The sequence below is a fragment of the Heptranchias perlo genome, chromosome 20 (assembly GCF_035084215.1).
Source record: "Heptranchias perlo isolate sHepPer1 chromosome 20, sHepPer1.hap1, whole genome shotgun sequence".
Classification (NCBI taxonomy): Eukaryota; Metazoa; Chordata; class Chondrichthyes; order Hexanchiformes; family Hexanchidae; genus Heptranchias; species Heptranchias perlo.
The window spans coordinates 14629681-14653731 of NC_090344.1; the positions used below are offsets into that span (position 1 = coordinate 14629681).

At 44.1% G+C, this 24051-nt stretch overlaps 5 non-coding genes across 5 annotated transcripts; 2 read left to right on the forward strand and 3 right to left on the reverse strand.

Annotated features, from left to right (window-relative positions):
• Positions 1-9191: 9191 nt before the first annotated feature.
• Positions 9192-9262, reverse strand: trnag-gcc (transfer RNA glycine (anticodon GCC)). Its single transcript has one exon. It is a non-coding gene; the product is annotated as a tRNA-Gly (tRNA).
• Positions 9263-12207: 2945 nt separating this feature from the next.
• On the reverse strand, positions 12208-12278 carry trnag-gcc (transfer RNA glycine (anticodon GCC)). Its single transcript has one exon. It is a non-coding gene; the product is annotated as a tRNA-Gly (tRNA).
• A 5187-nt stretch (positions 12279-17465) lies between these two features.
• trnac-aca (transfer RNA cysteine (anticodon ACA)) lies at positions 17466-17537 on the forward strand. The gene has a single exon. It is a non-coding gene; the product is annotated as a tRNA-Cys (tRNA).
• Positions 17538-19117: 1580 nt separating this feature from the next.
• On the reverse strand, positions 19118-19209 carry trnar-ucu (transfer RNA arginine (anticodon UCU)). The gene is given in 2 exon segments: positions 19118-19153; positions 19173-19209. It is a non-coding gene; the product is annotated as a tRNA-Arg (tRNA).
• Positions 19210-21850: 2641 nt separating this feature from the next.
• Positions 21851-21923, forward strand: trnar-acg (transfer RNA arginine (anticodon ACG)). Its single transcript has one exon. It is a non-coding gene; the product is annotated as a tRNA-Arg (tRNA).
• The last annotated feature ends 2128 nt before the right edge of the window (positions 21924-24051 follow it).

A 24051-nucleotide genomic window follows, 5' to 3' on the forward strand; every position in this document is an offset into this window, starting at 1 on the left:
CGTTCTCATTTTACAGGCGGTATTTTAGGACTTGGTTAAAAATGTTCCGTGCTTGTGATACAAGTCGTCTGGATTCCCATCTTAGTAATACAGAAGGGCAACGGCTGCTCCACTCTATCATACAACCCCAACTAGTGCCGCCTCAGTTAAAGTACATTAACTAGTGCCCCCCACTCTTGTACAACCTCAAGTGAGTAGATACAAAGAGTGTGTGTTTGTTTGACTGTGATGTTTATGCAACAGCAGCCGCCATTCTTTCCGTTGCTATGGAAATTTTGTTAGAGACGAAAATCGAATCCCACCCTGACAGTCCTGAAGCATCAATGTCCGGACTCAGTGCACTCGGCCATGCTCTATGTCAGTGTTGTCCAAGAGAAATTGCTGACTAGCCGCAGGTGTGGCTATGGTGGCATTATTTAAGTCACATGAACGAATTTTAGCCGAAAACATCTTGCACGCGCACAATATACAGTGAGGTGTACTTCATATGTGTCTGTTTCATAACAAACATCTCCCACCATTCAGTAACCGAGGAAGTAAAGGACTCACAACGATCAAAAACATTCGCACTCTGCTTTTCACCATTTTATCAACAACACACAAAAAGTTTAAAGTCCACATGCGAATATGAGTATTGAGACCATAGGCCTAAAGGCCGTGTCCATGACTCATTTTTATTTAATAATCGCAATTGCAATGAGCCACATCTGGATTTCCATTTCGCCAGATGAGTCTCGTGGCAAAGGTATTGGAACAACTGGTCAATGCCACAATGGATTGATTCCACGGGCCGTGTTCTACTGACCCCAAACACTACACATTCTTACAACAAATAAAAACAAACCTGCCGGGGACGGATGTCGGGTTGGTTTTCTGGAAGTAGCAAATCAACTGTGCAGAAAAAAAAAACACCTCCAGCCTAAGGCACAAGAAAGAATTTCGTACAAGCAAAGGACTGAATGTGAAGATTGAGGATTCAAAACCTCAACACCAGGGAAACTGCGATCTGAATACAGCGACCTCAACCGCTGGCTCATCCTGACTCCAGAATCTCTAATTTACTGACCCCGATTTTCTCAGTGAGGCCCAATGGCAGTTTCACTCTCTCTGATTCTCGCTAAAACCTGCTGGAAGGCCGTCTGATCAAGATATTAACTCCCCGGAGTTTCCTCTGCCTGTGCTCGGTGTATGGGGACGTTTGGTCGGGCCGTGGTATCCAGTTTCCCAGGGAAGGGCAATAATGCTCGGTCTGAGACTGCATTCGCTGCTTTCCATCGGCAGCCGGTGATTGGAGAGAGCAGGGCCGGACAGGCGGCCTGAATGGTGCTGCTGTCACGGTCTCGCTCACTCCGGGAGCTGGGGAACAGCGAAAAACTGATGGGATTGTTGCTGCATCTGAGATGCGGCTCAGAACTGCTGTTGTTAACGGAGGCAGCGTTGCAGGATCCTTTAATGATCCCTCACAAATCAACTGAAACCTGTCGGAATGTGAATACCATTTTACTTTTCCAAAGTAAGGGGAGTGACATTCATCACGGAAAAATGGGAAACAGTTTGCCTCTCGCTCACTGCAGAAATATCCACGTCACAGCGAGACAGCTCTCCGGCAAACCGTGAGCATTCTCTTCGGATCTGGTCTGTCACGAAGAATTCTGATTACCTTGAAGCCAATCTCGGTTTTTTATTTATTGTTCGTGTGCCTGCTCTCCGACCGCAGGCGAAATGTTGGAATATCAGCCGTTCTCAGCTGATAGCAGCACTTTAGAAACCCGGCAATGCGAGACAATGAATGTTAAGGTAACAGTCACCCTCTGTGAGTGGAATTGAAACACCGACCATTATTAATTAACAGGAACCAATTGCGCGATAGAAACACGACGTCTTGCGCACTGAACCATTAATTCACCGAGCGAAAGCTTCAGCTTGTAGTGATCAATGTAACAGCGGTCTTACCATCAGTTTACTTTTCCAAAATAAAGGGTGTGCAGCTTGCACGAGTGAAAATCTGTGCTGTGTTATTTCTGAACTTCAAACTCCCCTTGCCCCGAAATGTCTGTATGTCTGTATGTTGGAAGACTCAGTCACCCAATGATAGACAACATTGATTTTTCGAGCTGTTATTCACCACCCTCTATTTCAGTAACGTTCTGGTTTGCTGAAAATGAGATGAGTTGAAATGAGAAGGTCCAACGAGCCGGTGTCTACAAAGTTGTCTCTTGCACTTCCAGTGAAACGGACGGCAGTTTTCTCTTTTAAACCAGTGGTTATGATGTTAATGTGCCCGAGAAAGACTGGATTACAGCGGGTGACTCTGGGCCAGAGTAAAGTTCAATTAAAATTTATGATTGCCGAATGGCTGGACGGTGGATTTATCCCAGTTTGAACTCGGTGAAGTTACAAATCTAACAACAAGAGTTTGGGCTGGAGACGGAATAGACTAAATAAGCACATTTAATTACGCTGATTCCATAAACATTGCACACCACAGCCCTTAAAAATTGAGACCTGTTTCTATATAAAACTGGAGAGGGTCTAAATAGAAAGTAACAGAAAAAGCCATTCATTGTATTACACTGAATTATGCTGATTACACAAACTTTGCACACCACACCCTCCAAACATTGATACCTGTTTCTATGTAAAACTCGAGAAGGTGTAAATAGAAAGTTACAGAAAAAACAACATTGAGGTATCAAATTTAATTACACTGATTCCACAAACATTGCTCAGCACATCCCTTAAATACTGATATCTGTTTCCATATAAAACTGGAAAGGGTCTAAACAGAAAGTAACAGAAAAAAAACATTGATGTATGAAATGTAATTTTGCTTTACTGCGCAAATGCTGAACAGCCAATCCCTCAAACACTGTCCCGACTTAAAATCAGTCGCAGAGCCCTGAGCCGCAGTGAAAATGCTGCGACCCAACGTAATTCAAACACTTAGTCTTCGGATCTGAAGTCAGATGCTGCAGTTCTGCCACCAGCTCCACAGGAAACTTGTGGATCCGAAATCCATATGGATGGCGATCGGTACTGACCACCACCGCGCTTCTGGGAGTGCAGGGGACGAAAGCAGCAGCCAACCACACTTCCTCACCAAAAGCGCAGGAATCCTACTCCTGAGAGATTCACTTCTTTAAACGTTGTTTGGATTCAGTGAATTGCGATATAATTCAATCTTTAATTGCCCTCCGCTCTGTCAGTTCAGGATTTTATTTAAACCGATAATTGGAGTTCTGTTTTACAGAGTGCCGGTTGTTTAAGCATTTCTCAGTCCCACTATTACCATTAATAACACTTTTTGCTGCTAACTTCTGTTTGATACAAAGCACCGGTCCTGTGAAATTGATCAGCGGTTGCACCAGGTTACTGGTGTGATAAACACTGAGCATTTTTAAAAATACTTACCGTGTTGCGGTTTCTGTATTATCGCGATTATCACGTTTGCCTCACACGCAAAAAGCCCCCGATTCGATCCCGGGCAGAATTTTTTCATTATATTGGAACTTGCTCCAGGGGCGAGTTTCTTCTCCTGTGTTGATAGGTCGACAATTGGCTGTTCCTGTTCAATTTAACAACGGCTGCACCAAACTTCTGGTCTCATACACACTGAACATTTCCAAACAGTCTCCTAAAATGCAGTCGGAAAAGCGTTTCAAATACAAAACAAATCATTATTAAACTAGTGAGTGTCATTCGGTAACCATGTTAGGGTTTCTTTCAGTCTGCAACAAAATGCTATAGGTTGGTTAATGGTGTTTACAGAAATGTTCCTCTGTTCGTAGAGTTTATTTGGTTTCATGTAATTAATTATATCAGTGTAAGCGCCGAATCATAACCACGAGCCCACCAGGCACCTGTACGGACAGTTCACCCAATCCGGTTACTTTGATCATCTGCCCTAATCTGGCAGAAAAACAATAGGATGAACAGCCCTTGCCTGTGAAAAGGTGTCCTCTCCCGTTGATCAAACTAATATCTGCAATTGATGGACTGGAGCGAATTGCGCTCGAAGCAGTTCTGGAAAATGCGCAATGCAGCCGCACAGGAATTCCAAATGAACTCTCCGTGGAGGAAACGGAGTGACAGAAGCAGAAGGAGATGCCACGTGAAAGATTTGGGCCCAGACCTGCTGCATGAGACTTTAAATGTTGTCAGCCTTTAACTGTAGCTCACAGTGTGAGAACAGTCATTATTATCATTCGCCTTTTATGTATCTTCTTGCACTGCATCTCGTCAATCGCCCCGGGTTATCACAGCATCGCTTTCTGCAAATTAAATCCCAGTGTGAAAACATATACGATTTGAAACCTAAGCAAAGTGTTTGTGATCGGAAGGAGAGTGCGAGTGGGGATCATGGGCCTGGGGGGCAGTGAGATCATCTCTGAATGCTAAGATATTCCGCAAAGCAAAGAAGCAGGGAGATGAGACCTTTGCGTCTATTTTTCCCGGTATGTGCAAAATCCATCCCTTCTCAATGGCCAGCACCATCCTTTCCCTCTCCCTGCTGACCAGGTCAAGATGGGTTTCATGTATTCGCTGTGTTTGCATCAAGCATCTAATTCAACTGGCAGCTGGAGGTGCAGAGGAAGCAGGAAGGAAAGAAGATTCAGAAACAGGAGATTCCACGTGAAACGGGCCGAATCTTGTGTGTGCCAGTTGCTTCAAATGATCCACGGCAGCCCTGCGTCGCCTCACAGATTTCCCAGGAGCTGCATCGATTCGGCCCGTGCGTGCGTGTATTTTGGAAATGGAAACAGAGACACCCGCTGCTTGTGGGAGTATTTCACCTCAATTTTCCATTTCACGCGCAGGCCTATCCGCACTCGGTACTGTCATGGCCTGAACACGTCTTTCGTGTTCTCACAGAAAATGCCACTTTTGCGAGCAGCTCGTCTGGACTGGACTGCACTGAGCTGGGACACTGGGAGCATTCAATGAATGAAATCAGCACTTCAAACAGAAAACATTCTTCACTCACTCATCCTCATACATTCGGGTCTCCATACTTGAATTATTCTTTCATTTATTGGAACATAGGAACATGAGTAGGCCATTCAGCCCCTCGAACATCCAGGTTCATACATCCTTCCTGAGGTGGGGTGCCCAGAATTGAATGCTGTCCTCCAGATGGGGTCTTGCCAGAGCTCTGTGCAGCTTTAACATAACTTCCACCCCTTGGTATTCCAGCGCTCATGAGATAAACGGGGAGAGTGAGAGCACAAGATGGAAAGCGAGAGTGAGCAAATGGGAGAGAGAGAGAGGACTATGCATTGCACAAACCGTCGCTGTGTCGCTTTCTCAGGAGCTGCTTTGAATCTCCACTGAGCTTTTGAACCACTTACTGCACCGCAGCAAAAGTTCCAAAGCAGCATATGGGTAACGTGAAATAACCCAATCGATAGCCGATTTGTGGCGCCATGGGTAGCACGTGGGACTTCTTCTAATCACTGCAAAAGTTGTGTGTCCAAATCTCACCATCGTTGAATTTTAGCTCAGGGTTCGGTGATTTCGGAGCTGGGAAGTGAAATTTTGCATCAAAACCTCAACAGGATCATTAATGCCCTTCAAGGAAGGGAAACAACCCCCTACACTTCCTCTTTTTCAAGTGGCTCCAGTCCCACCCGAATTTATAATGCTTAATCCACTCTGAGTTGGATTGGCGAAACACTCTCAAGAAGGAGGCTCATCATCTGCTCACCGCAAAAGTCAATCTGCTGGACTTCCGGTTCTATCAGACTGCATGTTCCATCAGACAGGTTTCCAACTGGACAAATGCATCCGGCTGCCGTGCAAGCATTGGTGCTTCAGGGGTAGAATTCTTGCTTGCAGTAATTCTATGCTGTAGAAGGAGCTCCTGAAGATCGCAAGATGGAAATTATCGTGGCTGAGCGGTCGAACGCGCTGGTTTAAAGCTCAAGCTAAATCCCATAATTTACAGATGGATCAAAATCATAGTTTGTGGCTCCAATTCCGCAGTCTACCTCCTGTAAACTGATAACACTAAATATCACATCTGCTATTGCAACAAGAGGAACCACGTGGCGAGACAAATAATTGATGCATTTTGGAACACCTCAATTATTCCTTTTGCTCCGTTCGAAATGTTCAAAAGGAAAAAGATTCGTTTATCTCGGTGAGACTCAACTAACAACCTCGCCATTTCCCGACCCTGTACAGTCATAGAAGGACGACGCACTGACTGCGCCGCTGGAGCCCGGTCACTCTGATCAACTGTCCCACTCTGCTGGAAAGAATCTTAAGGTGAGAGACGCTTACCTGTGGAAACGTGTCCTGTCCCCTTGATGAAAATAATATCTGCATTTCACTTTTAGCTTCTTTCACATCCTCTGCTCCATCGCACGACAATCGGGTTTTCTGTCAACAGATCAAAATAAACATTGCCAGAAATTCTAGCATCAGTGGGATTCAAACCCACGCCTCCATAGAAATTTGATGGAACACTTTAGACCGCGAGGCCACGCTACCATAATGTCACAGTAACGTTTAAAGAGCTGTTTAATGCTCAAATTAATGAATTGAAGCTGATTGATCGCATTTACCCCGTGCTGGGGTTGTTCTCCTTCGAGCAGAGAACGTTAAGAGGAGATTTGATAGAAGTGTTCAAAGTCATGAAGGGTTCAGATAAAGTAAATAAAGAGAACCTGTTCCCATTGGCGGAAGGATCGAGAACCAGAGGACACAGATTGACGGTGATTGGCAAAAGAACCAAAGGCGACATGAGGAAACACTTTTTTACCCAGCGAGTAGTTATAATCTGGAATGCGCTGCCTGAAAGGATGGTGGAAGCAGATTGAATCGTGGGTTTTAAAAAGGAATTCGATAAATACTTGAAGGCATAAAAATATAGAGCGACCGGAAGGAGCGGGGGAATGGGACTAACTGGATTGCTCTTGAAATGACCCGGCACGGACTCGATGGGCCGAATAGCCTCCTTCTGTTCTGTAACCATTTTATGATTGTATGATTCTTTTGAAAACCTTTATTTTCTTTGCATGCATTTCTCTTTCTCTCCCTATCTCTGTCTCTTGTGTTGTTGCCTGATGGGCTTTTTAGGCTTCTAATGAGAACCTAATGTATCAGGATGAGTGAGTGAAGATTTTTTTCTGTTTGAAGTACTGATTTCATTAATTGAATACTCCCAGTGTCCCATCTCAGTGCAGTCCAGTCCAGACAAGCTGCTCGCAAAAGTGGCATTTTCTGTGAGAACACGAAAGACGTGTTCAGGCCATGACAGTACCGAGTGCGGGTAGGCCTGAGCGTGAAATGGAACGGCGACGGCTGATCGAACCTGCAACACCAGCAGAGAAGATTAAAGAAAGACTGAGACGGTCGGAAAAGTAAAGGTGCAACCCAGCTGCTGCAGCCAATGTCTACACATTTATGTATCGTCGCTCTCACAGTGAATCAAATCACCAATTTGATTAAAGTATTCTTATGGTAGAGTGTATGTTATCACCATGCCGAGACAGACGGCAATCATATCAGAGAATCAGACAATCTGAAAAATTTACGCCAGTGGAGGCCATTCCGCCGATCATGTTTGTACCGGCCGGAAAAGAGGTATCCAGCATCGCCCGACTTACCAGCGTTTGGTCCGTAGTCTTGTCGGTTATGGCTCTTCAAGTGCATATTGAAGTGCTTTTTAAATCCGATGAGGGTTTCTGCTTCTCCCACCCTCTCAGGCAGTGAGTTCCAGACCCCCACCACCCGCTGGGTGGAACAAAATCCCCTCTGCTCCACTCTAATCCTCGACCAATTACCCTAAATCTATGCGCCCTTTTTATTGACCTCCCTGCTAAGTGAAACAGGTCCTTCCTTTCCACTCTATCCAGGCCCGTCATAATTTTGTACACCTCAATTAAATCTCCCCTCAGCCTCCTCGGTTCCAGAGAAAACACCCTCAGCCTATCCAATCTATTCTCATAGCTAAAATTCTCCAGTCCTCTAAACATCGTCGTAAATCACATCTGTACCATTTCTCGTGCAGTCGCATCTTTCCTGTAATGTGGTGACCACAACTGTAGGCAATACTCCAGCTGTGGCCTAACTAGTGTTATATTCATTTCAAGAACAACCTCACTGCTCTTACATTCTATGCCTGGGCAACAAATGTAAAGTAAATAAAATGTCTCAAGATGATGAAGAGATTGATGCTGAATGTGAATTTCCCCAAAGTCAGGCGGTCCAATTGATATTGGATAACGGGATAGAGAACGACATATCGAAGTTTGCCGATGGACCCAAAATGGGAAGCGATGTAAGCAGTGTAGATGAAAGCATAACATTCCAGAGAGACATTAATATAATAAATGAATGGACAAAACCGTGGCAAATGGATTTCAATTTTGGCAAGTGTGAGATCATCCACTTTGGACATCACAAAGATAGATCAGAATACTTTACAAAAGGTGAAAAATTGGAAACTGTGGCGTTCCATAGGAACTTAGGTTTTCCCTGCACATAGATCAATAACATTTCATGGACCGGTACAGGAAATAATCAAAAAGGATAATGGAATGGTGGCCTATATATTTAGAGGACGAGAATACAAGGGAATAGACATTATTCGACAGCTACAAAAAGCTCTGGTTGGACCACACCTGGAGTACTGTGTTCAGTTCTGGGCACCGCACCTTCGGAAGGATATTCTGTCCTTGGAGGGAGTGCAGTGTAGATTTAGTAGAATGATGCCTGGGCCCGAAGCGTTAAATTACGAGGAGAGATTACACAAACTATGGTTGTATTCACTGCAATTTAGTAGATTAAAGGCTGATGTGATCGAAATTATCAAGATATTATTAGGAACTGATAGGGTAGTTACAAAGAAACTATTTCCGCTCGTTGGGGTGTCGAGGACTTGGGGGCATAGCCTAAACATTAGAGTCAGGACTTTCAGGAGTGAAGTTAGGACACACTTCCACAAGCAAAGGGAGGGAGAAGTGTGGAAGTCTCTTCCACAAACGGCAGTTGATGCGAGCTCAATTGTTAATTTCAAACCCGTGATTTATAGATTTTTGTTAACCAAAGGTATTTAGAGATATGGGAGGAAAGCGGGTCCAGGGAGTTCGGTCACAACTCATTGAGTTGCGGAACAGGCTGGAAGGATCAAAGACTCCAGGTGTGGAGTCCGAAGTTCCTCCTTGGTGCAGAATGCAAAACGATCTTGCATTGGCCGGGAATCGAACCCGGGTCTCCCACGTGGCAGGCGAGAATTCTACCCCTGAACCACCAATGCTAGGTTGTGAAGAATTTGCATGTTTTTAAATGGAATCCTGTCTGAACGAACATGCCGTTTCCAGCTGCGATGGACGAGTGGTGAAAGCTGTTGTCTCAAAACCCCAATGGAGTTTTCCTGCCTTGGTTTGAATTCGGCTCGCAGTGCTCCGGTTTAAAGATCTCTTCAATGCTCAAATACATAAATTGGAATTAATTGACCGCATTTACCTCTGTCCCAGCATGAGAGATACTTCAACGTGGCCGGTACTTTTAATTGGGCGTCCAATCTTCTCTTCCAAGATTTCAAGACCGAGAAGCAATATTTCCCAATCTGTAACTTAAATTCCGCTAGTTTTCAAAACCTGACATTTATACTCTTTATTTTCTTTGCATGCATCTCTCTATCTTTCCCTGTCTCTGTCTCTTGTCTCTCTGTGTGACCCCTGATGGACTTCTCAGGCTTCCTTGAACGGCGAAGGCTGACCGAACCTGCAACACCAGCAGAGGAGGGTAAAAAAATGGACTGAGACGGTAGGAAAATAAAGGTGCAACCCAGCTGCTGTAGCAAATGATTACACACTTATGTCTCTGCTCTCACAGTGAAACAAAGCACCAATTTGATTAAAGTATACTTATGGGAGAGTGTATGTTATCACGATGCCGAGACAGACGGCAATCATATCATCGAATCCGAGAAAGTTAGGCCACAGAAGGAAAACATTCTGCACATCGTGCTTGTGCCGGCCGAAAAAATCGATACCGAGCCTTATCTCACTATCCAGCGTTTGATACCTAATACTTTTAGTAACGGATCTTAACATGCATATTGAAGTTTTTTTTTTCAATGCGATGAAGGTTTCTGCATCTCCCACCCTTTCGGGCAGTAATTTCCCGACCCCCACCGTCCACTGGGTGGGAACAAAATCTTCCTCTCCCCTCTAATCCTTCTACCAATTACCTTAGATCGATGTACCCTGATTATTGACCTCCCTGCTAAGGGAAATAGGTCCTTGCTATCCACTCAATCTCGGCCCGTCATAATTTTATACACCTCAATAAAATCTGCCAACAGCCTCCTCATCTCCAAAGCAAACAACCTCATCCTATCCAATCTAATCTCATAGCTAAAATTATCATGTTCTGGCAACAGTGTCGTAAATCTCCTCTGTACCATCTTTAGTGCAATCACATCTTTCCTGTAATGTGGTGACCACAACTATATGTTGCTTTCTTGCTGAGGCTGAACCATTGTTTTATAAATTTCTACCATAACCTCCATGCTCTTACATTCTATGCGTCAGCTAATAAAGGAGAGTATCCTGTATGCCTTTTTAACCACTTTAACTACGTGTCCTCTTACCTTCAGGAATCTGTGGACATGCACTCCAAGATCCCTCTTTTCATCGACACCTCTCAGTGTCCTCCAAAGTAATGTAGTTTCAGAGCAACTAATTCTGAAACGTCTTGCTTGATAATAAAAGTCGCACAAACGAAACCAATTTAGTAAAGGGAAACTAATATTGGCGACAGGAAATAGTTAGTGTACAGCTTGATATTAGTGCACACCGGAATGGAAAACGAGATTGGATGCACAGAAGAGGTCTGAAAGGATGGCCGATCGGCTTTGGAAGACAACGAAACTTGTCACTGGCTGCACAAAGCAAGTAACAGCGCCTGGTTGATCCAAATGCACGATTCTCGCTTTGGGGCTTTAGTTAATTAAAGTCCGAGAAGTTCCGCGTTCAAATCCCAGATGAGCCTTGCGATTCCACAACTTTGAGTGAAAAGACACCAATTGGCTTCTGACATCTTCTCAGTATTGCTGTTGGTAGGATTGAATTACATGCAGAGCATGTTTGAGCTCCAGAAGACAGAGTGCTGAGTTTCCCAAGGCGCAACACATGTAAAGTAAATAAAATGTCTCTGGATGATGAAGAGATTGATGCTGAATGTGAATTCCCCCAGTTCAGGCGTTCTCATTAATATTAGATGACGGGTTCGAGAACGACATATCGAAGTTTGTGGATGGCTCCAAAATGAGCAGCGTTGTGAGCAGTGCAGATGAAAGCACAACATTCCAGAGAGACATTAATATAATAAATGAATGGCCAAAACCGTGGCAAATGGATTTCAATTTTGGCAAGTGTGAGGTCATCCACTTTGGACTTCACAATGATAGATCAGAATACTTTACAAAAGGTGAATAATTCGAAACTGTGAAGTTCCACAGGAACTTAGGTGTCCATGTACATAGATCAATAACATTTCATGGGCAGGTACAGGAAATAACCAAAAAGGCTAATGGAATGGTGGCCTGTATATTTAGAGGATGAGAATACAAGGGAATAGACATTATGCTACATCAACACAAAGCTCTGGTTGGACCACACCTGGAGTGCTGTGTTCAGTTCTGGGCACCGCACCTTCGGAAGGATATACCGTCCTTGGAGGGAGTGCAGTGTAGATTTACTAGAATGATACCTGGACTCTAAGCGTTAAATTACGAGGAGAGATTACACAAACTATGGTTGTATTCCTTGCAATTTAGTGGATTAAAGGCTGATATGATCGAAATTATCAAGATATTAAGAGGAACTGATGGGGTAGTTACAAAGAAACTATTTCCGCTCGTTGGGGTGTCTTGGACTTGGGGGCATAGCCTAAACATTAGAGTCAGGACTTTCGGGAGTGAAGTTAGGACACACTTCCACAAGCAAAGGGAGGTAGAAGTGTGGAAGTCTCTTCCACAAACGGCAGTTGATGTAAGCTCAATTGTTAATTTCAAACGCGTGATTTATAGATTTTTGTTAACCAAAGGTATTGAGAACGATGGGACGAAGGCGGGTACAGGGACTTCGGTCACAACTCAGCCATGATCTCATTGAGTTGCGGAACAGGCTGGAAGGACTGAAAACCACAATCCTGTTCCGAAGTTCCTCCTTGGTGCAGAATGCAAAATAATCGTGCATTGGCCGGGAATCGAACCCGGGTCTCCCGCGTGGCAGGCGAGAATTCTACCCCTGAACCACCAATGCTGACTTATATAGAAATTGCATGTTTCTGAATGGAATCCTGTTTGAACGAACATGCCGTTTACAGCTGGGATGGCCGAGAGGTTGAAGCGGTGGTCTCAAAACTCCAATGTGGTTTTCCTGCCTAGGTTTGAATTCTGCTCGAAGCGCTACTCTTCAAAGATCTCTTCAATGCTCAAATACATTAAATGGAATTAATTGACCACATTTACCTCTCTCCCAGATGCTTCAACGTGGCCGGTGCTTTTAATCGGGCGTCCAATCTTCTCTTCTAAGATTTCAAGACCCGAGAAGGAATCTCTCCCAATTTTGTAACTTAAATTCTTCTAGTTTGCAAAACCTGACATTTATACTCTTTATTTGATTTGCATGCATATCTCTATCTTTCCCTGTCTCTGTCTCATGTCTCTCTGTGTGTCCCTTGATGGACTTCTCAGGCTTCCTTGAACGGCGAAGGCTGATCTCACCTGCAACACCAGCAGAGAAGGCTGGAGAAGAGGACTGAGACGGTAGGAAAAGTGAAGGTGCAACCGAGTTGCAGCAGCCAATGTCTACACACTTATGTCTCTTCGCTCTCACAGTGAAACAAAGCACCAATTTGATTAAAGTATACTTATGGTAGAGTGCATATTATCGCGATGCCGAGACAGACGGCAATCATATCATCGAATCATAGAAAGTTAGGCCACTGAAGGAAGCCATTCTGCACATCTTGCCTGTGCTTACCGAAAAATCGGTACCGAGCCTCATCTCACTTTCCAGCGTTTGGTCACTAAACTTGTAGGTTACGGATCTTCACGTGCATGTTGAAGTTTTTATTTTTCAATGCGATGAGGGTTTCCTCCTCTCCCACCCATTCAGGCAGTGAATTCCCGACACCCACCGCCTTCTGGCTGGGAATTAAATCTTCCGCTCCCCTCTAATCCTTCGACCAATTATCTTAGATCTATGTACCCTGATTATTGACCTCCCTGCGAAGGGAAATAGGTTCTTGCTATCCACTCTATCTAGGCCCGTCATAATTTTATACACCTTAATTAAATCTCCCAAAAGCCTCATCAGTTCCAAAGCAAACAACCCCAGCCTATCCAATCTATCGTCATCGTTAAAATTCTCCAGTTCTGGCAACGTTGTCGTAAATGTCCTCTGTACCCTCTCTAGTGCAATCACACCTATCCTGTAATGTGTGACCACAACTGTATGCAGTATTCTGGCTGTGGCCTAACTATTGTTTCATACATTTCTTCCATAACCTCCCTGCTCTTTTATTCTATGCCTCGCAAATAAAGGAGAGTATCCTTTGTGACTTCACAACCACCTTATCTACCTGTTCTACTACCTTCTGGGATCTGTGGACATGCACTCCAAGGTTCCACTGTTCATCTACACCTCTCAGTCTCCTCCCAAGCAATGTAGTTTCAGAGCAACTAATTCTGAAACGTCATACTTCATAATTCAAGTCGTACAGTCGAAACCAATTTGGTAAAGGGAGACTAATATTGGTCACTGGAAGTAGTTAATGCACAACTTGATATTGCTGTGCACCAGAATAGAAAACGAGATTGGATGGACAGAAGAGGTCTGAAAGGATGGCCGATCGGCAGTGGGAGGCAGCGCACATTTTAACTGGTGTCCGATTTCAATGTCAGCGGTTCGTGGGTCTCGGCGTATGATTCTCGCTTAGAGCTTTTGCGTTAAATGGTATACGTGAGATCTCAGTTTCAAATTCCGCACGATCTTTCCTATCTCAGTGCTTTTCGTGAAAAGTCAGCAATTAGCTTCCGACATCATTTCGGTGTTGCTGTTGGGAGAATTGATTTTTTTCCAGAGAATATTTGAGCTCCAGAGGACAGGGTGTGGAAGTTTCCAAGGCGCAACACACGTGAAGGAGCGGGTGAGTGGGACGAACTGGATCGCTCTTACAATGAGCCGGCACGGGCTCAATGGACCGAATAGCCTCCTTCTGTGTTGTTACCATTTTATGACTGCATGATTCTATGTATTCTCTTTATTTTCTTTGCATGCATTTCTTTATCTCTCCCTGTCTCTGTCTCTTGTATTGTCCCCTGATGGACTTCTCAGGCTTCCTGAAACGGCGATGCCTGATCGAATCTGCAACACCAGCAGAGAAGGTCAATAAGAAATAGGAGCAGGAGTCGGCCAATCGGCCCCTCGAGCCTGCGCCGCCATTCAATAAGATCATGGCTGATATGATCCTAACCTCAAATCTAAATTCATGTCCAATTTCCTGCCCGCTCCCCGTAACCCCTAATTCCCTTTCCTTCTAGGAAACTGTCGATTTCCGTTTTAAATTTATTTAACGATGTAGCTTCCACAGCTTCCTGGGGCAGCAAATTCCACAGACCTACTACCCTCTGAGTGAAGAAGTTTCTCCTCATATCAGTTTTGAAAAAGCAGCCCCTTATTCAAAGATTATGCCCCCTAGTTCTAGTTTCACCGATACTTGGGAACATCCTTACCGCATCCACCCGATCAAGCCCCTTCACAATCTTATATGTTTCAATAAGATCGCCTCTCATTCTTCTGAACTCCAATGAGTAGAGTCCCAATCTACTCAACCTCTCCTCATATGTCCACCCCCTCATTCCAAGGAGAATAATCCCAATTTCTTCAGTCTATCCATGTAATTTAAGTCCCTCATCCCTGGAATCATTGTAGTAAATCTCCTCTGCACCCTCTCAAGGTCTTCACATCCTTTCAAAAGTGCACTGCCCAGAACTGGACCCAATATTCCATTTGTGGCCGAAATAGTGTTTTATAAAGGTTCATCATGACTTCCTTGTTTTTGTACTCTATGCCCCTCTTTATAAAGCCCAGGACCCCGTCTGCTTTTTAAACCACTTTCTCAACCTGCCCTGCCACTTTCAACGATTTGTGCACATATACCCTCAGATCGCTCTGTTCCTCTAACCCTTTTAGAATTGTGCCCTCTAGTTTATATTGCCTCTCCTCGTTTTTCCCACCGAAATGCATCACCTCGCATTGTTCAGTGTCAAACTTCATCTGCCACGTGTCCGTTCATGCCAACAGCGTGTCCATATCCTCTTTAAGTCGATCCACCTCACTGTTCTCTACCCTTCCAAGATTTATGTCATCTGCAAATTTTGATATTGTACCCTTTACTCCCAAGTCCAAGTCATTAATATCTATCAAGAAAAGTAGTGGTCCCAGCACCGACCCCTATGGAACACCATTGCGCACCTACCTCTAGTCCGAAAAACAACCATTCACCACAACTCTCTGTTTCCTATCATTTAGCCAGTGCTGCATCCATGTTGCTATTGCCCCCTTTATTCCATGGGCTGCAATCTTGATAGCAAGCCTACCACGTGGCACTTTATCAAACGCTTTTTGAAAGTCCATGTACACCACGTCAACTGCATTGACCTCATCTACCCTCTCTGTTACCTCATCAAACAACTCTATCAAGCTGGTTAAACACGATTAGCCTTTAACAAATCCGTGCTGGCATTCCCTAATCAATCCACAGTCGTCCAAGTGACTGTTAATTCTGTCCCAGATTATCATTTCCCAAACTTTTCCCATCACCGAGGTTAAACTGACTGGTCTATACTTGCTGGGTTTAAATTACACCATTTTTTGAACAAGGTTGTAAACTTTGCAATTCTCCAGTCTTCTGTTACCATCCCCATATCTCAGGATGTCTGGAAGATTATTGCGAGCACGTCTGCAATTTCCCCCTTTACTTACCTCAGCATCCTCGGCTGCATCCCATCCAGACTAGTTGACTTATCTATTTTAAGTACAGCAAGCCGTTCTAGTACCTCTTCTTTCTCATTTTTAGCCCATCCAGTGTCTTAACTATATCTTCCTTTATCGAGAATCTGGCAGCATCTTCTTCCTTGGTAAAGACCAATGCGAAGTACTCATTCAGTTCCTCTGCCATGCCCACTGCCTCCATGAGTAGATCTCCTTTATGGTCCCTAATCGTCCCCGCACTTCCTCTTACTACCCGTTTACTGTTAACATGTCTGTAGAAGACTTTTTGATTCCCTTTTATGTTTTCCGCTATTCTTATGCTCTCTCTTTGCCCCTCTTATTTCCTTTTTCACTTCCCCTCTGAACTTTCTCTATTCTCTCTGGTTGGCACTTGTGTTATCAATCTGACACCTGTCATACGCCACTTTTTCCCACTTCATCTTACTCTCTATCTCTCTTATTATCCAGGGAGCTCTGGCTTTAGTTCCCCTACCTTTCTACCTCGTTGGAATGTACCTTCTCCATACCCGAATCATCATTTTAAAAGCCGCCCACTGTCCAATTATAGTTTTGCCTGACAATCTTTAATTCCAATCTACTGGGCCAAATCTATTCTCATCCCACTGAAATTGACCCTCCTCCAATTGAGTATTTTTACTTTCGAGTGGACAGAGTCCATTTCCATAGCTATTCTAATCCTTATGATACTGATCGCTGCTCCCTAAATGCTCCCCCACTGACACTTGCTCCACTTGGCCCGCGTCATTCCCTTGAACCAAGTCCAGCAATGCCTCCTTCCTCAGTGGGCCAGAAAAGTACTGGTCGAGAAAGTTATCCTGAACACATTTCAAAAATTCTTCCCCTTCTTTGCGCCTTATTTTCTGGTTATCCCAATCTATATTAGGATAGTTGAAATCCCCTGTTATCACGACTCTATGGCTTTTGCACCTCTGTGTCATTTCCCTGCAAATTTGCTCCTCTATATCCGCCCCACGAGCTGGTGGCCTATAGAATACACCAAGTAGTGTATTAAGCAGAAGTTAGCAGCAAAAAGTGTTCGTGGTGGGACTGAGAAATGCTTAAACAGTCGGCACCCTGTAAAACAGAGCTCCAAGTGTCGGTTCAAATAAAGTCCTGAACTGACAGAGCGGCAGGCAGATGAGGATTGAATTAAATCCCAATTCACTGAATCTAAACAAGGTTTAAATAAGTAATCTGTCATGAGTTTGTTTGTGAGCTGAAACTGGATCGGTCCCGTTCTCTTAAGAAAGAATGAGAGGCGGCTCCCAGACAGGGCTCAGGCTGGGACTGGCAGCTCTCCGCTGGTCACGGCTGGATGAGAGAGCGGGGCTCCTGCGCTGTTGCTGCTGCTGCTTCCGCCTCTTCGAGTCCCTGTGGCGGTCGGTACCGATCTCCCTCCAATGGATCCGGCTCTAGCTAGCTCCTGTGGGTCTCGTGGCGCAACGGTAGCGCGTCTGATTACAGATCAGAAGGATGCGTGTTCGAATCACGTCCAGGTCGTCTCATTTTCGCAACCTTTCAGCGTCACTCTGTTTTATCGCGGGGCAGTCTTTTCGGGATGGTCCATTCACTGTATGTAAAATAATATTTATCATCGAAAGAACACACCACAGAAGGAGGCCATTCGACCCATCAATTCCTTACCTGCCTTTTGTAAGAACAATCCCATTGGTCCCATTCCCCGTCCCTTTCCCCGTGGCCCTGCATTTTCCCCTTCAAGTATTTATCAAATTCCTTTTTGAAAGCCACGATTGAATCTGCTTCCACCACCCTTTCAGGCAGCGCATTCCAGATCAGAACCATTCGCTGCGTAAAAAAGATTTTCCTCATGTCGCCTTTGGTTCTTTTGCCAATCACCTCAAATCTGTGTCCTCTGGTTCTTGACACTTCCGCCAATAGGAACAGCTTCTCTTTATTAACATTAAACCCTTCATGACTTTGAACACTTCGATCAAATCACCTCTGAACCTTCTCTGCTCGAAGGAGAACAAACCCATCACGGGGTAAATTAGCTCCAATCTATTTATTTCGGCTTTAAACAAAACGTGAAAGACTGGTAAGGCGTTGTGCAACCGGAACTCACTGCTTTTCAGGCAATAAATCCAATCGCTGCGTGGGCGCTGGGTTCAAATCATTCTACTGATAGAATTTCTGGCAATGTTCATATTGACCTGTTCGCAGAAAACCCGATTGTAGTGCGATGGAGCAGAGGGTGTGAAAGACGCTGAAAGTGGAAGTGCAGATATTAGTTTCATCACGGGGACAGGACACGTTTCCACAGGTAAGGATCTCTCACCTTCAGATTCTTTCCAGCAGAGTGGGACAGGTGATCAGAGTGACCGGGCTCTAGCGGCGCAATCGGTCAGTGCGCGGTCCTTATATGACAGGACAGGCTCGGGAAATGCCGAGGTTGTTAATTCGAGTCTCAGCTAGCTTAAACAATCCTTTTGCTTGTGAACATTTCGACCGGAGTTGAAGGCACAATTGGTTTGTTCCAAAATGCATCTACTCATTTTAATTGCAATGTGGTTCCTCCGAACTACGCTGTTACAACAGCAGATGAGATGTTTAGTATTACTTGTTTACAGGAGGGAGGATGCCGTTTTCGAGACACAAACTATTATTTTGATCCATCTACAAATCGTGGGATTTAACTGGAGCTTGAAACCAGCGCCTTTGGCCGCTCAGCCAGGATACTTTCCATCCTACACTTCAGGAGCCAGTTTTACAGGAAAAAAATTACTGCAAGCAAGAATTCTACCCCTCAAGCACCAATATTCGCACGGCAGCAGGATGCATGTCGTCAGTTAGAAACCTGTCTGAAGGAACATGCAGTCTGACAGAGCCGGAAGTTCAGCAAATTGACTTTCGGTCTGAGCCGATGTTGAGTCTCCTTCTTGAGAGAGTTTCGCCAATCCAGCTCAGAGTGGTTTAAGAATCATGAATTCGGGTGTGACTGGAGCCACTTGTGTAAGATGAAGTGTCGGGGGCAGTTTCACCTCCTTGACGAACATGAATGATCCTGTTGCGGTTTTGCTGCAAAATTTCACTTCCCAGCTCCCGATCCCTGAACTAAAATCCAACTCTGGTGGGACTCGAACCCACAACCTTTGAATATCTTTTCCAACCACTAAGTAGAAGTCCAACACGCTATCCATTGCGCCACAGAGTCAGTGATATAATGTGAAGGAGAGCAGGGATACTGTGCTGTGGTTGAGGCCGTCTGACTGCTGCTGCTTCCGCCTCTCACATTCCGAGAGCCGCGGCGGCAGTCTGCACCGATCGCCCTCCAATGGATCCTGCTCCAGCCGCTTGCTTGCGGGCCTGGTACAAAAACAGTCGTGTCTGACTCCACGTCAGAAGGCTGCGTGTTTTGAACCAGGTTGAAATCACAGCATTTTCACTGTGGCTCAGGGTCCTGCCGACTGATTTTAGATCGGGACAGTGTTTTAGGGATGGAATGTTCAGTGTTTGTGCAACAATATCAAAATTAAATTTGATGCATTAATGAGCTTTTTTTCTGTTACTTTCTATTCACACCCTCTCCAGTTTTATGTAGAAACAGATAACAATGTTTAAGTGATGTGGTGTGCAGTGTTTGTGGAATCAGTGTGATTAAATTTGATACTTTCATCTGTTCCTTCTCCAACCCAGACCCTTATCATTAGATTTGTACCTTCACCCTGTTTAAAATAGGTTACTCAGTGATATAAATAAATCAGTTACAACCCCGAAACCTCAGCGGGTATATTTGTTCCAATACCTTGTGATGGTCTCGATTTCCATTCCAATTTTCAATCGGCAAATCCCAACGGGTGTTTTGGGTTTGATAAACTAATTTAAGTACTTGATTGGTTCCTGGAAATGATCCAATGGGGATTTCCTTACCCGTACAGATATAGAAATAAATACATTCCTTCATTTCACAAATGACAGTTGCGTAAATAAATATATCGCGATATCCAACATGGAAAGTTAGCTCTTCATGCTCTTAAACATTCTTCATTTTATTTTATTAATCCACTTCCGTTTCAATGTAGAACATATATTCAGAGCATCTCGCTAAACTTAAAGAATGGTAGAACAATTGCAGATTTTACAAACACATAACACGCTATCGTATAAGTAAGATTAAGGCCTACTTTGTGAAAATTTTTATTCTAATTGTCTTTATGATGGTACGAAAAATATTTCTAGATGTCCGTCCCCAACTTAACGGAGAAACTAAGATGAAAATCGAAAGGATTTTTCAAAAACTATTTGGAGCGATTTGATCGGTTCCACTTCTCCTTTCTTTATTTGTTACATTTTGCTAATTGTTCATCTTGTTCCGTTTGCTTCATTTTTTCTCAGTCATTTATGGTGAATTTTCTATCTGTTAACGTTCTTAAATATTTGATTTGTTTGTTCCCTTCCTCTTGACTTGTGATTTGTTGATCTTCAGGTAAACGTCTGAAGCAGAAATGTGGTTATATTCAGGCGTGACTCTGCAGTATGAGACCGAGAGGTGATGCCGGATGTGTGACCGAGAGAACAATTGCTGGAGGCAGAATTGTCCGTAACCTAACATGTCCCGTGTGCCATTGCTCATGATAGGTCGGATGACAATGTTTAAGATTGACTGAACGGCTATGTATATAACACACAACGGATTTTACTGCTACTTTAACTCCACAAAGTATAATCACCATAAATGCCCAAAGTCTCAGATCAGTTAGAATTGAATTGCTGTTGGTGAGGGGAGTTTGTACATTGGAAGGAGTTTATACATTTACAGCTCCAGGTAAACCTGCAAACCTCCCTCACCTGTAGTTTACGTCACCATGAGGTGTCCACCTTCCTTTTTGCTTCTGGACTTCTGAGGTGTGATTGAACCTGACCAAAAGTTTCCTATAATTAGTGAGGAAGGAAGGTATCAGTGTAAATGTGAGATATAAACGTGGATGTTTCACTGGGTAACCATGGGAACCAGATACACTGCTCATTCCAGTTATTTGTCCAGCAGGAAACAGAAATCATTCTCTTCAACTGCACTCGCCCGAAGGAAAAGAAAACAAACAAAACTGTTCGGTTCTTTGTTTTAGCTTCTTCTGCTGGTTTACGTTCACTCACCGAGAAAGTGACAGATAAAGAGACTGAGAGATTGGATTGGCTTTTTCACTTTGTAATCGATTATACTTCGTACTTATTGTAAGAGACGGTTCCATCCCAATTGTCATGCACCTGACATTCTCATTAATACTAAGATGTGTTCAAAATGAGTTTCTGCTAATTTTACAAATGCTGAACAGCGAAAACTGCTCTGAAACGAGTTTCGCTTCGTAACATTTAATGGAGATGGGTTGCTGGTTGCAACTAAATTAGTTTGTAAAATCAGCCCTCTGGAACAGTATCCTCGAAACGTGTTTCGGCGACATTGTATGAGAGGTCCGTCTGTACAATGAAGGAGCACTTCCGCACTGCAGTTCTGGAATCCTTTCCTTGTTGACTCCGAAACTAATACAAATATTATTTTGTTAAATGTTATTTTGTTGCTCAACTCACAAATTGGGTAAATATCACAGAGGAGGCTTTAGACAATAAAGGACCCGGCGAAACAGGCACTTTGAGCAGCGAAGCCACGGAGCCAAATCAAGCTGCAAAATCACCATCTGCTCTCACTGATACCTGTCAGATACTCGCCACTGTGTGTTGGAGTTTGAGGCCGTTTGGTTCATTTCTATTCCTCTTGTCCATTTCGCTGTGTTTATCTGTCAACCTGTCGGTTGATGCTGAATGAAAAATGAAATAAAACACACTAACTATCATCACATGGGCCAGTGGCGCAATGGATAACGCGTCTGACTACGGATCAGAAGATTGTAGGCTCGACTCCTACCTGGCTCGGGTTCATGCAATTTTATCTCTGACAGTGGGGAACGAAGAATCAAATTTCGTGATAAGATATTGTTTATGGTGAAGCAGCAAAGAAAACATTCCATCTTGAAAGATTTATGTTCAGTTAAAAAAGAAACTTTGACCACAACGTTTTCCAACAAGCCGCCTTTTAGTTTGATGTCAGACACACGAACATTGCAGCACGAGGTGGAGACACCGCGCTGATGATCTTCAGGTGTTTCCGGGCCTTTCAGAAACTTCGTGCGACACAAGAGCTTTCCGACCCCCGCTCGCTCCTGGACGCGGAGGCGTCTGTTGAAATCAGCATTCACCGGCAGGACCGCTATTCTGCTCTCTTTGCCGGTCTGCAGGAAATCCGATGCTGAAAAACACAAATCAGGACGGACAGTCCTGGGAAAACAGTTAAACTTTCAGTGTTCAGACTTTGATGAGAACTCTCAACAAGACTTTGGGTATATATAAAGTGGGTGTGGTTTAGCAGTGCGCTGTTCTTTTATAAACAGTGGGAGTGTAGATATGAGTCTGATGTTATATATGAACTATGGGTGTGTTTATATGAGTGTGATATTTATATCTGAACTATGGATGTGCATATCTGAGTGCGATATTTATATCTGAACTGTGGGAGTGTAGATATGAGTGCGATGTTTATATATGAACTGACGTGTATATGAGTGCGATGTTTATACATGAAGTGCGGAATGACTGGGAGAGGCAATTCCTCCCGGGGTTACATGTTCTTCCAACATAAGGACACAAAGTTCAATTAAAAGTGGGAAGGAAATCGCTCAGTTGGGAGGGTATTAGACTAAAGGTCTTCTGATCTCGTGTTTGGGCAGTTTGAGTTATTTAGTTTCTGCTTCTTTTAATCCTAGAATCATAGAATGGTTTCAGCACGGAAGGAGACCATCCGGCACGTCAGGTCCGTGCTGGCCCTCTGCAAGAGCATTCCAGCTCGTCACACTCCCCCGCAGTTTACCCGTAGCCCAGCACCTTTTCCCTTCAAGTACTTATCCAATTCCATTTTGAAAGCCACGATTGAATCTGCCTCCAGCACTCACTCAGGCAGTGAATTCCAGATCTTAACCACTCGCTGTGTAAAACCGTTTACCTCATGTCGACTTTGATTCTTTTGCAATCACCATAAATCTTTGTCCTCTGGTTCTTGACTCTTCCGACCATGGGAGCAGTTTCTCTCTATCTACTCTGTCTGAACTCTTCATGATTTTAAATACATCGACGAAATCTCCTCTCAACATTCTCTGTTCTAAGGAGAACAACCCCAGCTTCTCCAGTCTACCAACGGAACTGAAGTCCTTCATCCCTACAACCATTCTATTAAATCTCTTCTGCACCCTCTCTAAGGCCTTCACAGCCTTCCTAAAGTGCGGTGCCCAGAACTGGACACAATACTGCAGTTGTGGCCGAAGCAGTGTTTTATAAAGGCTCATTGTAACTTCCTTGTTTTTGCACTCTATGCCTCTATTTGTAAAGCAAATGATCCCGTGTGCTTTTTTAATCGCTTTCAAAATTTGCCCTGCCACCTTTAAAGATTTGTTCACACATACCCCCAGATTTCTCGGTTCTTGCAACTCCTTTCGAATTGTGCCCTTTAGTTTATTCCGCCTCTCCTCGTTCTTCCTGCCAAAATGTATCGCTTCGCACTTCTCTGCATTAAATTTGATCTGCCATGTGTCCGCCCATTCCACCACCCTGTCTTTGTCCTATCACTATCCTCCTCGCTGTTCACTACACTTCCAAGCTTTGTGTCATATGCAAATTTTGAAATTGTGCCCTGTACTCCCAAGTCCAAGTCATTAATATATATCAAGAAAAGCAGTGGTCCCAGTACCGACCCGTGGCGAATACGACTCTACACCTCCCTCCAGTCTGATAAACAACCGTTCACCACTGCTCTCTGTTTACTGTCACTTCGCCAATTTCGTACGGCCACTGCCCCTTTTATTCCATGGGCTTCAACTTTGATGACAAGCCTATTGCGCAACACTTTATGAAACGCCTATTGGTAGTCCATACATATCATGTCAACCACATCGTCCTCATCGACTCTCTCTCTTACTTCAACAAAAAACTCAATCAAGTTAACTAAACACGA